The sequence below is a fragment of the Lagopus leucura genome, unplaced genomic scaffold, assembly GCF_019238085.1.
Source record: "Lagopus leucura isolate 7727_CA_CO unplaced genomic scaffold, USGS_WTPT01 Super-Scaffold_54, whole genome shotgun sequence".
NCBI lineage: Eukaryota > Metazoa > Chordata > Aves > Galliformes > Phasianidae > Lagopus > Lagopus leucura.
Genome location: NW_024962251.1, coordinates 3,452,006 through 3,465,255, shown reverse-complemented (window position 1 = coordinate 3,465,255; position 13,250 = coordinate 3,452,006).

Genomic DNA, 13,250 nt, shown 5'->3' with positions numbered 1-13,250 from the left:
CAAAGCAAAAAATAATTTTCCGTTTGTAACTGATGTTAATAGGGAAGTCATTCTGATGTTGTGATTTTATCAAAAAGACTAGGTGACTCTTACTCTTGTTAACAAGTTAGACATTAAAGGAGATGGCAGCAGCATTTTCATAGCTTTCCTCTCTCAGAAGAAGCACAGTAAAGTAAGACATAATTATCTTCAGGTATTGTAAATGTACGTTCCAGTTTGTATGCCACGTACAAAGGAGAAAAGAAAAAAGGATTCATTTAAACTAATATGCATTTGTCACAATACTGTGCTAAAGAATTCTTAATGCTGTCCTGCTTTCAGACCTTTGTAGAAATATCACCCTTTGAAGTTTTGAAAGAAAACACTCTATAGCTGATGATCTATTTGTTCCCTTTCTTTCCTTAGTCTGTCTACACCAACATTGTTCCAAAATATGCATTTGACTGCCTTTTTAATTGAGAAGTTTTTTAATTTTTAGGTTATGCTAGGAATGTAATTAAAGCTATTTACATCACTGTAATTGCATGCTGGCACATATGAAGCACTTATGAATTATTTAAGCAGTGACTGCTCACAGCTATCATGAATTACAAAATCAGAGTCGAAAAAAATTTCACAAACCACAGTGAAAAACCATTAAAAAATTGCCTTTCTGAAAAATTTCTTCCTTCTGAACCTAGTAAAAATAAATTTCAAGATAATATTCTTAAACTATGAACTGAAACAAAACAAAACAAGTATTTTGTTCTTTTTAGTTCAGTTGTGCTGGTTACTAAAGATATTTCAATAATATTTACCAGTAGTAGCAATCAGATATGAAAACTGCTCTGACATAAACTGTGTAGTGATACCCATTTCTAGAACCCTTGCAGGAAGCCTGCTGAATACTCTGGATCGTCTTTCTCTCACAATGTCAAAACACATGGGGAAAACGTTTTGCTCAATGAGCACATAATTATCCAGATGTGAGCAGCATTTATTCTTCTTTGTTATCAACAGATCTGGCCTTCAACGGAACCATCATTTGGCTTCTGCCCGTTTCTCATTTTGTGAAGACTGACTCGTTTTTTACTCTGATAAATCTTCTTTAAATTGAAATATATGGCTCAAATCTGAGAGACTGTAAATACACAGTCAAATATTCTCAGACAGATTTTGCCGCTCCTGTCATAGCAGATTTGTTTCATGCTTTCAAGGATACAAGTACATATCAACATAATAGGAAAACACTGTAACACATACACACAACATCTCATCCCTTTATAGAGAAACAATGCCTTTGAATTCTGTCTCTTTGTATATATACATGTGTCTATGTATGTCGGTAGACACACACAAGCATGTTTTCACGTGAATAAGACACTGCTGAGTATCAGACAGTTGGGGTTACTGTCATATTCTGTGCTATCCCTCATTCTATCTGAGACAGTCATAAGAGAAGGAACAGAGTACCTGGCTCTCAGCAAGCTTTGCTTCTGTCCAGAGAAGTGCCAGAAACATCTGAAAACGCTTCTATGATCCTCCAAATCTGACTGGCAGTTGCTAGCCCATTCATCTCACTGTGCCAGAGCAGTTAGCAGAAAACTGGCTTGACAACTAAATTCTACACAGAACATCCAAAATACTTGTTACAAGGTTGCATCTGTATTCCATACTTCAGATACACAAACTGTTATGCATGCACACACATATGTATATGTATATATATGTGTATATACTTGACAAATATTTATGTCTGTTTTGCAAGAAGATACTGGGCACATCTCCATCATGTCAAGATACACAGTTTCCAAAGACCTTTCCGTTCAGCTCCTGATAAACAATACCCAATGTAAACTATGATACGTATTTACCTGCCTCAAATTTCAGAACAGGCTCGGTTGTACCTGGTTAAGAAATCTCCACATCTAATCCACTTCATGCCATAAATGTATCAGCTGATTAAATTAGGACAGAAACTGCTATGCAGTACCATAAAAAAAAAAAAAAAAAAAAAAAAAAAAAAAAAAAAAAAAAAAAAAAAGCTGTGTTTTCTCCCATAGCCTTTTGCCAGATTTTGTAAAGTCTTTCCAGTTATACACTTTTTCCAAACATGGAACTTCTTGCATCTTTCTTTCTACTACATTAACAACATTCTAAAAGATATTATAGGTAACTAGTTGCACGTGTGCATGGTGTATAACTAAACAAAAAAGCATAGCCAAGTACAGTTGTTTTGCTTAAGAATGAAGTAATGTTAAAAAGCTGAGAGAAATTCAGCATTTTGTTTCTGTGTTAGTTTTATTTCCCTCATTCTTCTCCTACAGAAACTTATGCTTCCACCTAGCATTTAAGAGGAGAGTTTTTAAACAAAAGCTTTGACCAATAGTTTAGAAAAAAAATAGTTTAGTACTGATCTTTTATTTTCTCTCCAGTCACTGAGGGCTTAGATGCTCTTACAGAGGGAGTTCAAAAGATCAAACTGGTGAAAAAGTTAAAGTACTTCTTTACAAATGTAGTTATAAAGGCACAGTACTGTGGCAGATGATTTGATATACAATGTTTTGGTGTTACTTCTTGTTTTAGATGAAAGAAAATAGCGTGTAATTTTGGCAAAATTATTCATAGATTGTTTTATACAGTCTTTCACAACAAATCATTTTTTTTTAGTAATTACTCAGTCTATGCATCTCTTTCATATTTGGCCTTTTTATTTTTGTGCAGCCTGAAATGTTTCAAACTGTGTGGATTTGTCTGCAAGACCCTTCTTTTAGACATGCAGTTTAGCACACAAATTCAAGAATCAAAAATTTGAAGAAGTAAAATTGTCCAGAAAGAGGATCAGGTACACATAACCAAAGAGAAAAAAAATTAATTAACATAAAATTAACATAAATATAGCAGAAAGGGAAGATAAGGAAAGAAACACTTCAGTGACTAAGGGAGTGGGTACATAGCACAGCCAAGCCACATGACTATGGCTGACATGGTTGAGAGGACAGACTCAGGTGGGGCTTCTTGCAGGCTACCAGGGGATTGCATTTTCTGGAATAGTGGCTTCTTTAAAAAGATATACAAATACTCAAAGAGGTAATTTTCATGGAATCACTGAATCACAGAGCTGCAGTTTATCCCACGTTGGAAAGGACCCACAAAGATTGCCAGGTCCAACTCCTGGCTCCGTACTAGACCACACAACGTTCAAATCATGTTTCTGAAAGTGCTGCCAAAATGATTCTTGAAATCCACAGGGCTTTCATTGAAATCTCCTTTTAATTTATTGTTATATCCTACCTCTCCACCTCTTCATCAAGGAACAAGTGGCATTCCAACAGTTATAGTGTCATTATCAATAAGACTCTAATGAGAAATTATTTTACAAAGACTTAAATTGAATATTGTCCATGACTCCTGATTAATGGCTCTAATAGTAACAATCATCCATACATTTATAAAATCAAGTTACTCATTTATATATATTTCATTTTCAGCACCTGCTGTACTGAAGTAACATTCAGTTTGCTAAAAGCTGCCATTTGCTTTCTATCAATTCTGTTTCCAGAGTGCCTTAAGGTTATTCTGCAGCAAGCATAATACGCATACCTGTTATTACAATCAAAATTGACAACAGTTCAGTGATATTCTGTGGTCATTTACAACCAACATGTAGGTTTTTTGCCAGTGATTTCTACAGTTTACACATTCTACAGATTTTTATGTTCTGCTATTTCACTTTAATACAGCCATTATCAAGAATATCATACCCAAGACTCCTTTTTTATGAATAATATTTTTCTTTCCTTAGATAAAAATGTTGAAAGAATGTGATGACCGGTATGATATGAGCCAGCAATAAATGTAAAAAGCATAGCTGAAATAAGGATATGCTTTTTAGAATGAAAACATATAAAAGATTACTTTCCTATCTCTGCTCTTTGCTCTTTTCTGTCAGTATGAATTTGTCCGAGTATTTTTCTGGTTTTATACATTGATGCCAAAGACATGAAAGCTGAATGTGGAGATAAAAGTTGTTAAACTAAAGGTAATTACCATGAGGAGGGTAGGTGTACAGTCTGCTGCCTACCCGTGTAGCTCCAGCCTCAGCAAGAGCTGAGAAAGACTCCTCTACAGCTGCTCTCTTTCTTGGTCATGGATGCCCCTTGAACCTGCCAGAGGGCTGAGCAGGTCACAGCTTCCTCAACATAGTATCAAAAGGATAAGTGAATTTGTAACTTTTTGCTTCTTTCTGTAGGAATGGCACCAACAAAGAAAAATTTAAAAGACTATTCACTAAGGCTCTTCAGGCACAGAGGATTCGAGAGGCGTTCTGGCTAGACACAGTACAAAAGAGAGCCATACAGAGTCACGCAGACCTCTGGGCCACTGATATAACAGTCAGATTGTGAGAGATATAATTACCCTCACAGAGCACGCAACTCCTGCTCCACAATACTGTGGCTCATATTTTCAAACAGCATATCCAACTGAAACTCATTTGTACAGACAGTAAGAAGGAAACAGATTAGGATCTTTCAGTGTCTGTTATGTTTTTGGGAGCTTGCTTGTTTTCCTGATAGTAAAAAACACTCCATTGCTCAGTTCTTTGGCACCCAAATTCGTATCACTCTTAATGGAATTAGAAAAACAGTATGCTTTTGCTGCATGAAGACACTCATCCCAATGCAGAAGTGACGCCTTGGATACCCTTCTATACAATAACCTGACGTCCAAACTGAAAGTTTACTATCTGGAAGCAAATATAAAGGAAGTTACCACTGATTCAGAAATTGCATTTTCTGATATCATAGTAGTGATCATCATCAAAATGTCAGTAACTACCAAACTGCCAGATAAGGATCTGAAACCCCAATTTTTCCACCACACATTCAATCAGGAAGCCAGCACGAATAGTTGTCAAAGCCAACTATTAAAGCCTGTCCTGTTTTTAAAGAAAGCACCCAATCTCAGCTGCCCACAGCCAGGACTGCAGGGAACTGTCAGGATTTGGCAGACTCACCTGCCGGTGGGATGGGCAAAGGGTGCCAAACGAGATTCTCACCTCTTGTGTGTGCTGCTGCTTGTTCAGGTAGCAAAGGTAATGTGTCAGTTCCCATCCAAAAGTACAAAGGTGCTTTGGCTGCAGTATTCATCTCTGGCTCGAGTGTTATTTCGCACAGGAAAGGAGGGGGAGCAGGAGCAAAAGAAGGCAGCATGGAGTTTCTACTGCTGCCTGTTTACATTTCTCAACTGAAAGTAGCTATAATATTGCCCAAACATTACCATAAACTTTCCTCTGAATCATTACACAGATTTTCTTTTCCTTAGAAGCCCCTTCACACTCTCTACCTCAGCCCTGTGTATGTACTGTGTATGTATGTAATGGAGTCAAATCCAGCTGGCGACCAGTCGTGAGTGGTGTTCCCCAGGGGTCGGTGCTGGGGCCTGTCCTCTTCAATATCTTTATTGATGACCTGGATGAGGGCATCGAGTGCACCCTCAGTAAATTCGCAGATGACACCAAATTGGCTGGAAGTGTGGATCTGCCTGGGGGTAGCGAGGCCCTACAGAGGGATCTGGACAGGCTGGAGAGCTGGGCTGGAGCCAATGGGATGAGTTTCAACAAGGCCAAATGCCGGGTCCTGCACTTCGGCCACAACAACCCCAGGCGACGCTACAGGCTTGGGGCGGTGTGGCTGGAGGACTGCGTAGAGGAAATGGACCTGGGGGTATTGATTGATGCTCGGCTGAACATGAGCCGACAGTGTGCCCAGGTGGCCAAGAAGGCCAATGGCATCCTGGCTTGCATCAGAAACAGTGTTGCAAGCAGGAGCAGAGAGGTGATTGTTCCCCTATATTCAGCACTAGTGAGGCCGCACCTCGAGTACTGTGTCCAGTTTTGGGCCCCTCACTGCAAGAAAGATATTGAGGCCCTGGAACGTGTTCAAAGAAGGGCAACAAAGCTGGTGAGGGGTCTGGAACACAGGCCATATGAGGAGAGGCTGAAGGAGCTGGGAATGTTCAGCCTGGAGAAGAGGAGGCTCAGGGGAGACCTCATTGCTCTCTATAATTTCCTGAAGGGAGGTTGTAGTGAGCTGGGGGTCGGCCTCTTCTCTCGTGTCATTAGTGATAGGACCAGGGGGAATGGTTTCAAGCTACGGCAGGGGAGATTCAGGCTGGACATGAGGAAGTATTACTTTTCAGAAAGGGTGGTCAGGCACTGGAATGGACTGCCCAGGGAGGTGGTGGAGTTACTGAGCCTGGTGGTGTTCAAGGAAAGGCTGGATGTTGTGTTGAGGGACATGGTTTAGTGGGAGCTATTGGGAATAGGTGAACGGTTGGACTGGGTGATCTTTTAGGTCTTTTCCAACCTTAGTGATTCTATGATTCTATGATTCTACTGCTTGGGAGTTTTCTCAAGCAACAATGAAATGTTTCACAACTGCCAGAGAAACCAATGGCTTCTATTGCAGTGAGTGTGCAAGTCTCAAAATTAAATTCTTGCTTTCACTTTTCTGGATATAATTACCACGATATACTGCAAATGCTCTCAATTTTGCTGTACACTGGAACAACAGCAAAACTTTCAGTCAAAGCGTGTTCACAAAGCACAGCTGTATTCTAGATAGTTGCTATGATTATCCATTTTAGTTATTCCTGTATGCTCAGTTCCATTGGTTAAGCATTCAAATCATAACTACACATTACAGCTGATCGCTCCTGGCAAGAAGACAAGAGCATGAATGGGACCAGAAAGCAAATCCTTTATATCCCCTTTGTCATGTTAGCCCAGGCTGGAGCTGAATTAGGCAGAGAATAATCATTCTGTGCTATGCCAAACCAGGTTGCTGCCACCTAAATTACATGTTATCACTTACTTGCCATCTCCTGTTGGCCAGTTCTTTGCCAGCCCCTCTCCCAAATAGTACTTCTCAGACAATACCAAATAGAAAATTGGCTTGCACTATCCAGACATGCAGCTGTTGCACACTAGTGAAAGAGAAGACTGAGTGTAGTGGATGGCCAATGCCAAGCAACTAGACTTTTAGGTGGCTACCACATCATTAATAGGGGGTCAGAGATTAGGAGCAAAAACATGTACAGTGGATGAAGACATGATATGGACATGAAGCATGTTCCATTGCAACATGGGAATGGAAACTGAGAACTCTGGCAATTGTACTCCCTTGCTTTGTAAGTGAGACAACATGATGTATTCATGAACATCTATGAGCACAGTTGTTCCCATCTCAGCTGACACATTACACAGAGTGTTTGAATGTTCATATCTGAACGGGTTGATAGTCATTTGTGTATAACCAACCAGTCCAAGCTTTGCAGTACTTAAACCCAGTAAGTAGGGTAGAAACATTCTTTCGTACTGGTTCCCCATGGCAAGAAATTGAGAAATGTTATGGTGATCCTTCTAAAGTTGAATTGATACAACATCTAATCAGTGTCACACACAGGAAAGAATCTCAAAGGTTATACCAACTGTAAAAGAAATGTGAATGAATGAGAGAATAAGCAAAGCCTCCCGCAGACTTCTGAGAATTTCTGCTACTTGGGAAAACCCATGTAGATTTAACAGCTGGACATGCTGTTAAGCTTGATTATGCTATGTTAAGCATACAATAAAAGAGGGTATTGAACAGAGCAGTGAGAAATTTACACTTCAACATTACTCATGTGCCAAAATGATCACTCTTCAGCTGTGAAAATTGCCTTTGTTTTCATCAAACAAAGCAAAAAGACTGATACAAAGACAAACAAATGCCACCCTGTTTAACTCTTCCTTGGAGGAAAGCAGAATTACTATTATTACTTCTATTTCTTTTAAGTAGTTGATTTTTTTTTGTTTTGTTTTGTTTTTGTTTTTGTTTTTGTTTTTCAATATGAGAATGAATCCAGGATTGTTAGCTTTATCTTAATTGCTGAATTGTAAGAAAGCGCCGTACTCTGTGGGGTATATCTTCGTCTCTAGGATGCACAGGTTGACATGCCCAAACGACCTGGATGTCCATAGTCCAAATGCTTCTCACAGTCTTTTAAATCATTACATAAGTGTGGAGGCACAGTAGCACGTTCACCCTCAAGCCTTTTAGACTCAAGAGAGATCAAGACATTGTGACAGCCCAGCTACACTTGTGGCCACACAAAAGTTTCAAGAGAAATCATCTCCTGACCTTTGATGCCGACTGAAAGAAACAAGGTCAGTTTCTCCACCAGCAGTAGATTCAGCCTGGAAAAGTCAGGTTCAAGGACTTGCTCTGAGGCTCGAGAAGCTGTGTGCAGTTCCCACGTGAAGAGGTACCCCTGCTGCCATTCTGCATCAGCATCTGTTGCCAGGAACCACCACTCATAGCTACACAGTGCCCCTGCAACACCTTTCCTCTCTTCTCTGCTTCAGGTGGAGGAAAGCACTGGAGTATCTGGACTGCATTTTTTATTGCTTCCATGCCAAGAAAACCTCTTTCTGGACAGTCTCCATTTAACAGTAGTGAGTCAGTGACTGTGCCTTCTACAAGGGTTAGGGCAGTACCTCCAGTCTTTATTAAAAGACCATAAATTATCAGACAAATAGGCAACAATTACATAGACAGATACTAGCATTTCCTTCATCTTTTACACCTGGAAATTCATAAAAGGCTTCTACTCTAGGGGAACAATATTCACATGAAATGATTACGAAACTTCTCTCCAGTGATCTTTGATTCTTTTTGAGGGTGTTCTTGACAGTACAGAATTTACAAACTGCAAAGCAATATACAGTATCATCAGTTATAAAGTATGTAGAAGCCATGTTTATCACTCCAGGACACATTAGTTACACTGAGTTGTACTGAGATTAAAATGGACTTCTCTACATTTTCATTTGAGATAATAATCTCTATTTTTTTTCCCTCTTACATTAACTTAAAATACATCAGAATTTTATTCTCTCACTATTTTCAGCAAGCAATATTTCAAAACAAAACAAGCGCTACTTAACTTCTGCTAAACAACTCTGAGTAGTCCGAGGGATGACATATCATTGCATGCATTTTCTCTTGAAAAAATGTGTATTAGAAAAGTAGATGACACATTTTGGCTCCAGTCAGAATATTTTATGTATGTTTTCACATCAGGAACTGAAATTTTGTGATGGTAAAATTTCCCTTTGGACATTACATGGAGCCTGAAAACTGCCTCCTTACCAACAGAAGTGATGGCTTTAGAGAAGAATTAACTGCACGCATTTGTCCTTCTAATTGTTATGCAACTATTAACAGAGACATTAAAACACCCTATGAGATGCTGTCATGCATATGTGTTTACTTAGTATTCCTCAGTGTCTGATTTCTCTTTCAGGGAACTCACAGCTGAACTTTTAATTACAGCCACATGATTTCTGAGACAGTCAGATTTTATTTAGTGAAAGTCATTACCACTGGCAAGAAAAGAATACAAAATAGTAAAGACAGTAGAAAGAAATTATGTACTTAAGTGCATTTCTGTGGAATGACGCACCAGTGTATGCTGAGTATTCCCTCACATAAAAAGCAAGCTTGTAATCAAATATATTAGTTATGAAATGAAAACAAACAAACAAACAGAACACTGGGTCCAGGCATAGTTTTCTTGTAAAAGCTTAAAGTAGGTTAAAAAATTCAAACCAGTAGCAAATTTTAAAGTATTGCAGGCTCAAAGGTCTAACTGCCTTTTAAGTATCAGTGTTATGTATGAATCACAATCCCACACAGTCTCTTTTTCTCTCTCCAGTAAATGGTTATAATTCTAGATTTCACTGCATATATTTCATGTTGTGGACACAGAAAGTAAACTAAGAAAAATCATCTACACTATCTTGACTTTAATTTTAGCATTGAAATGAGCTGTTCAATGGTGAATATGGAAAAAATAGAGTGTAGTTGAACTACCTGTTCACTTCTTCTGTTTCTATTCTTTTTGCTAACAGTGACTTGAAATTGGAAACAGCTACCTTGATGTAGGCAAATGACAACGTCAGCTCTATACTGGGATATTAAGTTAGTTCACACACATCCTTGTTTTCACATAACTTAGTTCCTCATCATTGTAAACTCTAACACTGACCGTTTTATGGACGCATCAGCTGTACTATATTTCTGCAAGTAAAGGTGACAAAAATGGCTACTGGATCAAGCTATTTTTAATAAATTTGATATGGGAAACTGGAAACAACCAGTATTTTTTTCTTCTCTGCTTTTATTACAATTTCTGCATGTGTCTGTATAGGATGAGTAAATACTGAGGAAATCAAGGGAAAGTTAAAAAAATATGAGCCAGAATCTACTATTTTCCACTCTCCTCCATGAAATAGGATTCTCAGACCTCTATGAATATCTGGAAGGATGTGCAGAAAAGGCTTCAAACACATCACAGTCCCCCAGGACTAAACTAGTGTCTGATACTCATTTTTGAGACCCACTGCCTACAAAGCAGAGCTACAGAAGACTTAGTATGTCTAAACTCAGATAAAAAATTATACAGACTACAAACTGCAAAACAGAGGTTTTTAAACATCAATTATCAAGTATTGTGGGTTTTCTTTCAAAGCACTGCACTCTTCTCATCACCAGATGAAGAGATCAAATTGCCAGATCACCTGTGAGATAAAACTGACCTTATTTTGCTGAGTTCTCAAAGTGTGAATTATTTACCTTGTCCCAATTCCATTGTCCATTCTTATTTGTTTAGTTCAAACTATTGCTACAGCAGCTGCAAGTTATGATTAAATTGGTCTGCAACAGCAGCTTAAATACACACAACAGAATCTTGAGGTATGGGACTTAATTTCCTTTTAACAACCTAATTTGTTACTACAATTACAGAAGATGATCAATTAACGTACACTGCTGTTAAGTCATATTATTATCTGAACCTACAGTCATTGGACTACCTTACTGTTAGTACCAAAATCTGAATTCACTGTTGCTGGTCTGTAAAGGAAACAGAACCAAATCTTGAAAACACTTCCCCTCGTTGCTAGGATCTCACTGATATCAGGCTGCTAATCAGAAGGATATAGCCTCAAGAAAATTACTGATGCTATCCATGAACTTCACTGTAGTTCAGTGTGACTGAGATGGCCTAGCCCCTCATTTTAATCAATCATGTTTCATTCAGAACTTTTCTGCACTTAGCTTTGTGGTGTTGTGTCACAGATTCCAAAGGTAGGAGTGAAAAGATGTGTGGTTTTGAGATTTATTTATATATTTGCTTATTAAGGAGAAATCCAATGATTTGGATACGGCTTGGGACTCTCTGCCTTCACCTTTGTGGTGCAATCTTCCTGCCAGCTCCTCAAAAATTAAAAGCAGATTTGAAAAGCAGATGTGGGATAGACAGGTAAGACATGCTTTCCTGCATGGTGACCCAGATACTGGTTTCTTTGTATTGAACATCGTTACGTATCAATACCGCACAGGAGGATGCTCTCATTCCTAGGGAAAAAGTTTTTTTTTCCTCACAGATAAGTCTATGTGAATATCTCAAGGAAAGAAATCTATGTCTCAGACTTTCTTTCCTTTCACTTACTTAGGCATCCATAGAGAAGGATGTTACAAACCTCACAGTAACATCAATTTTTATGCCCGAAAGACAATCAACGTTATCAAGAATCGTTACCGTTCAGAAACCACCTTAAAACCACAGATAATTATACCTTAATAGTCACTTTATGAGGAGTTTAAATATCCCCCAAAGAAACATGATGCATCTTTCCAAGCAGACATAAATACTCTTTCATACTACAGCCATTTTCTTTCATATTTTAATTGCTATTTTTATAAAATTGTAAAGATTACAGCACAACAAATACAATAAATGGTACCACAAATGCATATGGGAAGAATGCATTATAATTGCACAGCAAACTGAAATGAAAAAAACAACTAATGTCTCAAAACAAATAGGTTATGCCTTAAATAGCAAGAAGAGGACTGCCCACTCTAACATTGCAGGAAACAGTCCTCTTGCTGTACACTTATTGCATTCCCTGCAATGATCCTTTGCCATGTTTATATAAATATGCGAAATCCCTACTTCTCCAAAAATCAGTGGGTGAGATGAGGCTGGGACAGTTGCAGTTACTTGGTTTCAGATAGGCAGGAACCTGAAGAAAAATAAAAGATTTAACTTTCAGGATTGCAGAAGGGATTAAGGTTTTTTTTTTAAAAAATCTATATATGGGTTTCTAAGAAAGGATCTGCTAAATCCCACATGTCCTCAGGGACAGATAAAATATTCCTTTTTTCCATCCTCTCCTTTCATTCCATCAAATTCTGTTTTATCTGCAACTTGAGTTTAAATTCCCTTGTGAAAGGCTGCAGACACTCAGGCCTGAAGTGACCAAGCAAGCCTTGCCTTCTCTGCTAACAACTGCGTGTGAGTGTACTGTGGTTATATTCTTCCATTCTGCTGCCAACAAGAAGGCAGCATCCTACTCATCCCTTTCCTTTGAGAAAAGTTGATGCTGGTCCATGCCCAAATGCAGGGGACAATGTGCTGTTGCTAAGATCAAGCAGAAGCGGGGCTGAATAAACTGCTTTGCTTGGTAACAGTTTTGTCCTTAGACGTGCCTTTGTATGGCCTAAGGGAATAACTCCTAAGAAACTGGGCATTCAAATAACAGCAGCTTCCTCATTGAACGAGTCACCCAAGGAGATTCAAAAAAGAAAGAGACTGCAGCATACTTTTGCCCTTAACTAAAAGAAAAATCCTACAGAGAGTTTTCTTTTCCTTGCCTGTTCAAGTTTGAAAAATGTCAGTGTTTTTATGAGACCAGAGTTAAACATGGGGTATCAGTGAGTAAGAGGAAAACAAAAACAAAACTATAAAACAAAACAGTAAATCCATTAGCCTGAAGCAATATTATTCTGAACTGTGATCTATATTTGCCCTACAGGAAAACAGGAAGCCACAGATTTTCCTCTTGCTTAATGACCTTGGCTGGCATCTTGCAACTTTGAAAAACAACAAGGAAAGTAAATATATCAGGAAAATAACAGATTTGTCCAGCAAAACTGGATGAACTGTCAGACTCAAAACTGTTCTCTAGATCCACTTTTATCTTCTGCCTTTATTCCATTCAGTGCCTCGTTCACTGCAGCTGTAAGCCCTATTGCCAGGAAATTCAGAAGCTGAGGACTTCACAGAGGTTCTGCATAAATGCAGAGAGCAGAGGATAAGAGGTAAATTAACAATTCATCAGGTGCTACAAGCTTATTCATACCTTAAGACAGTGAGTAGAA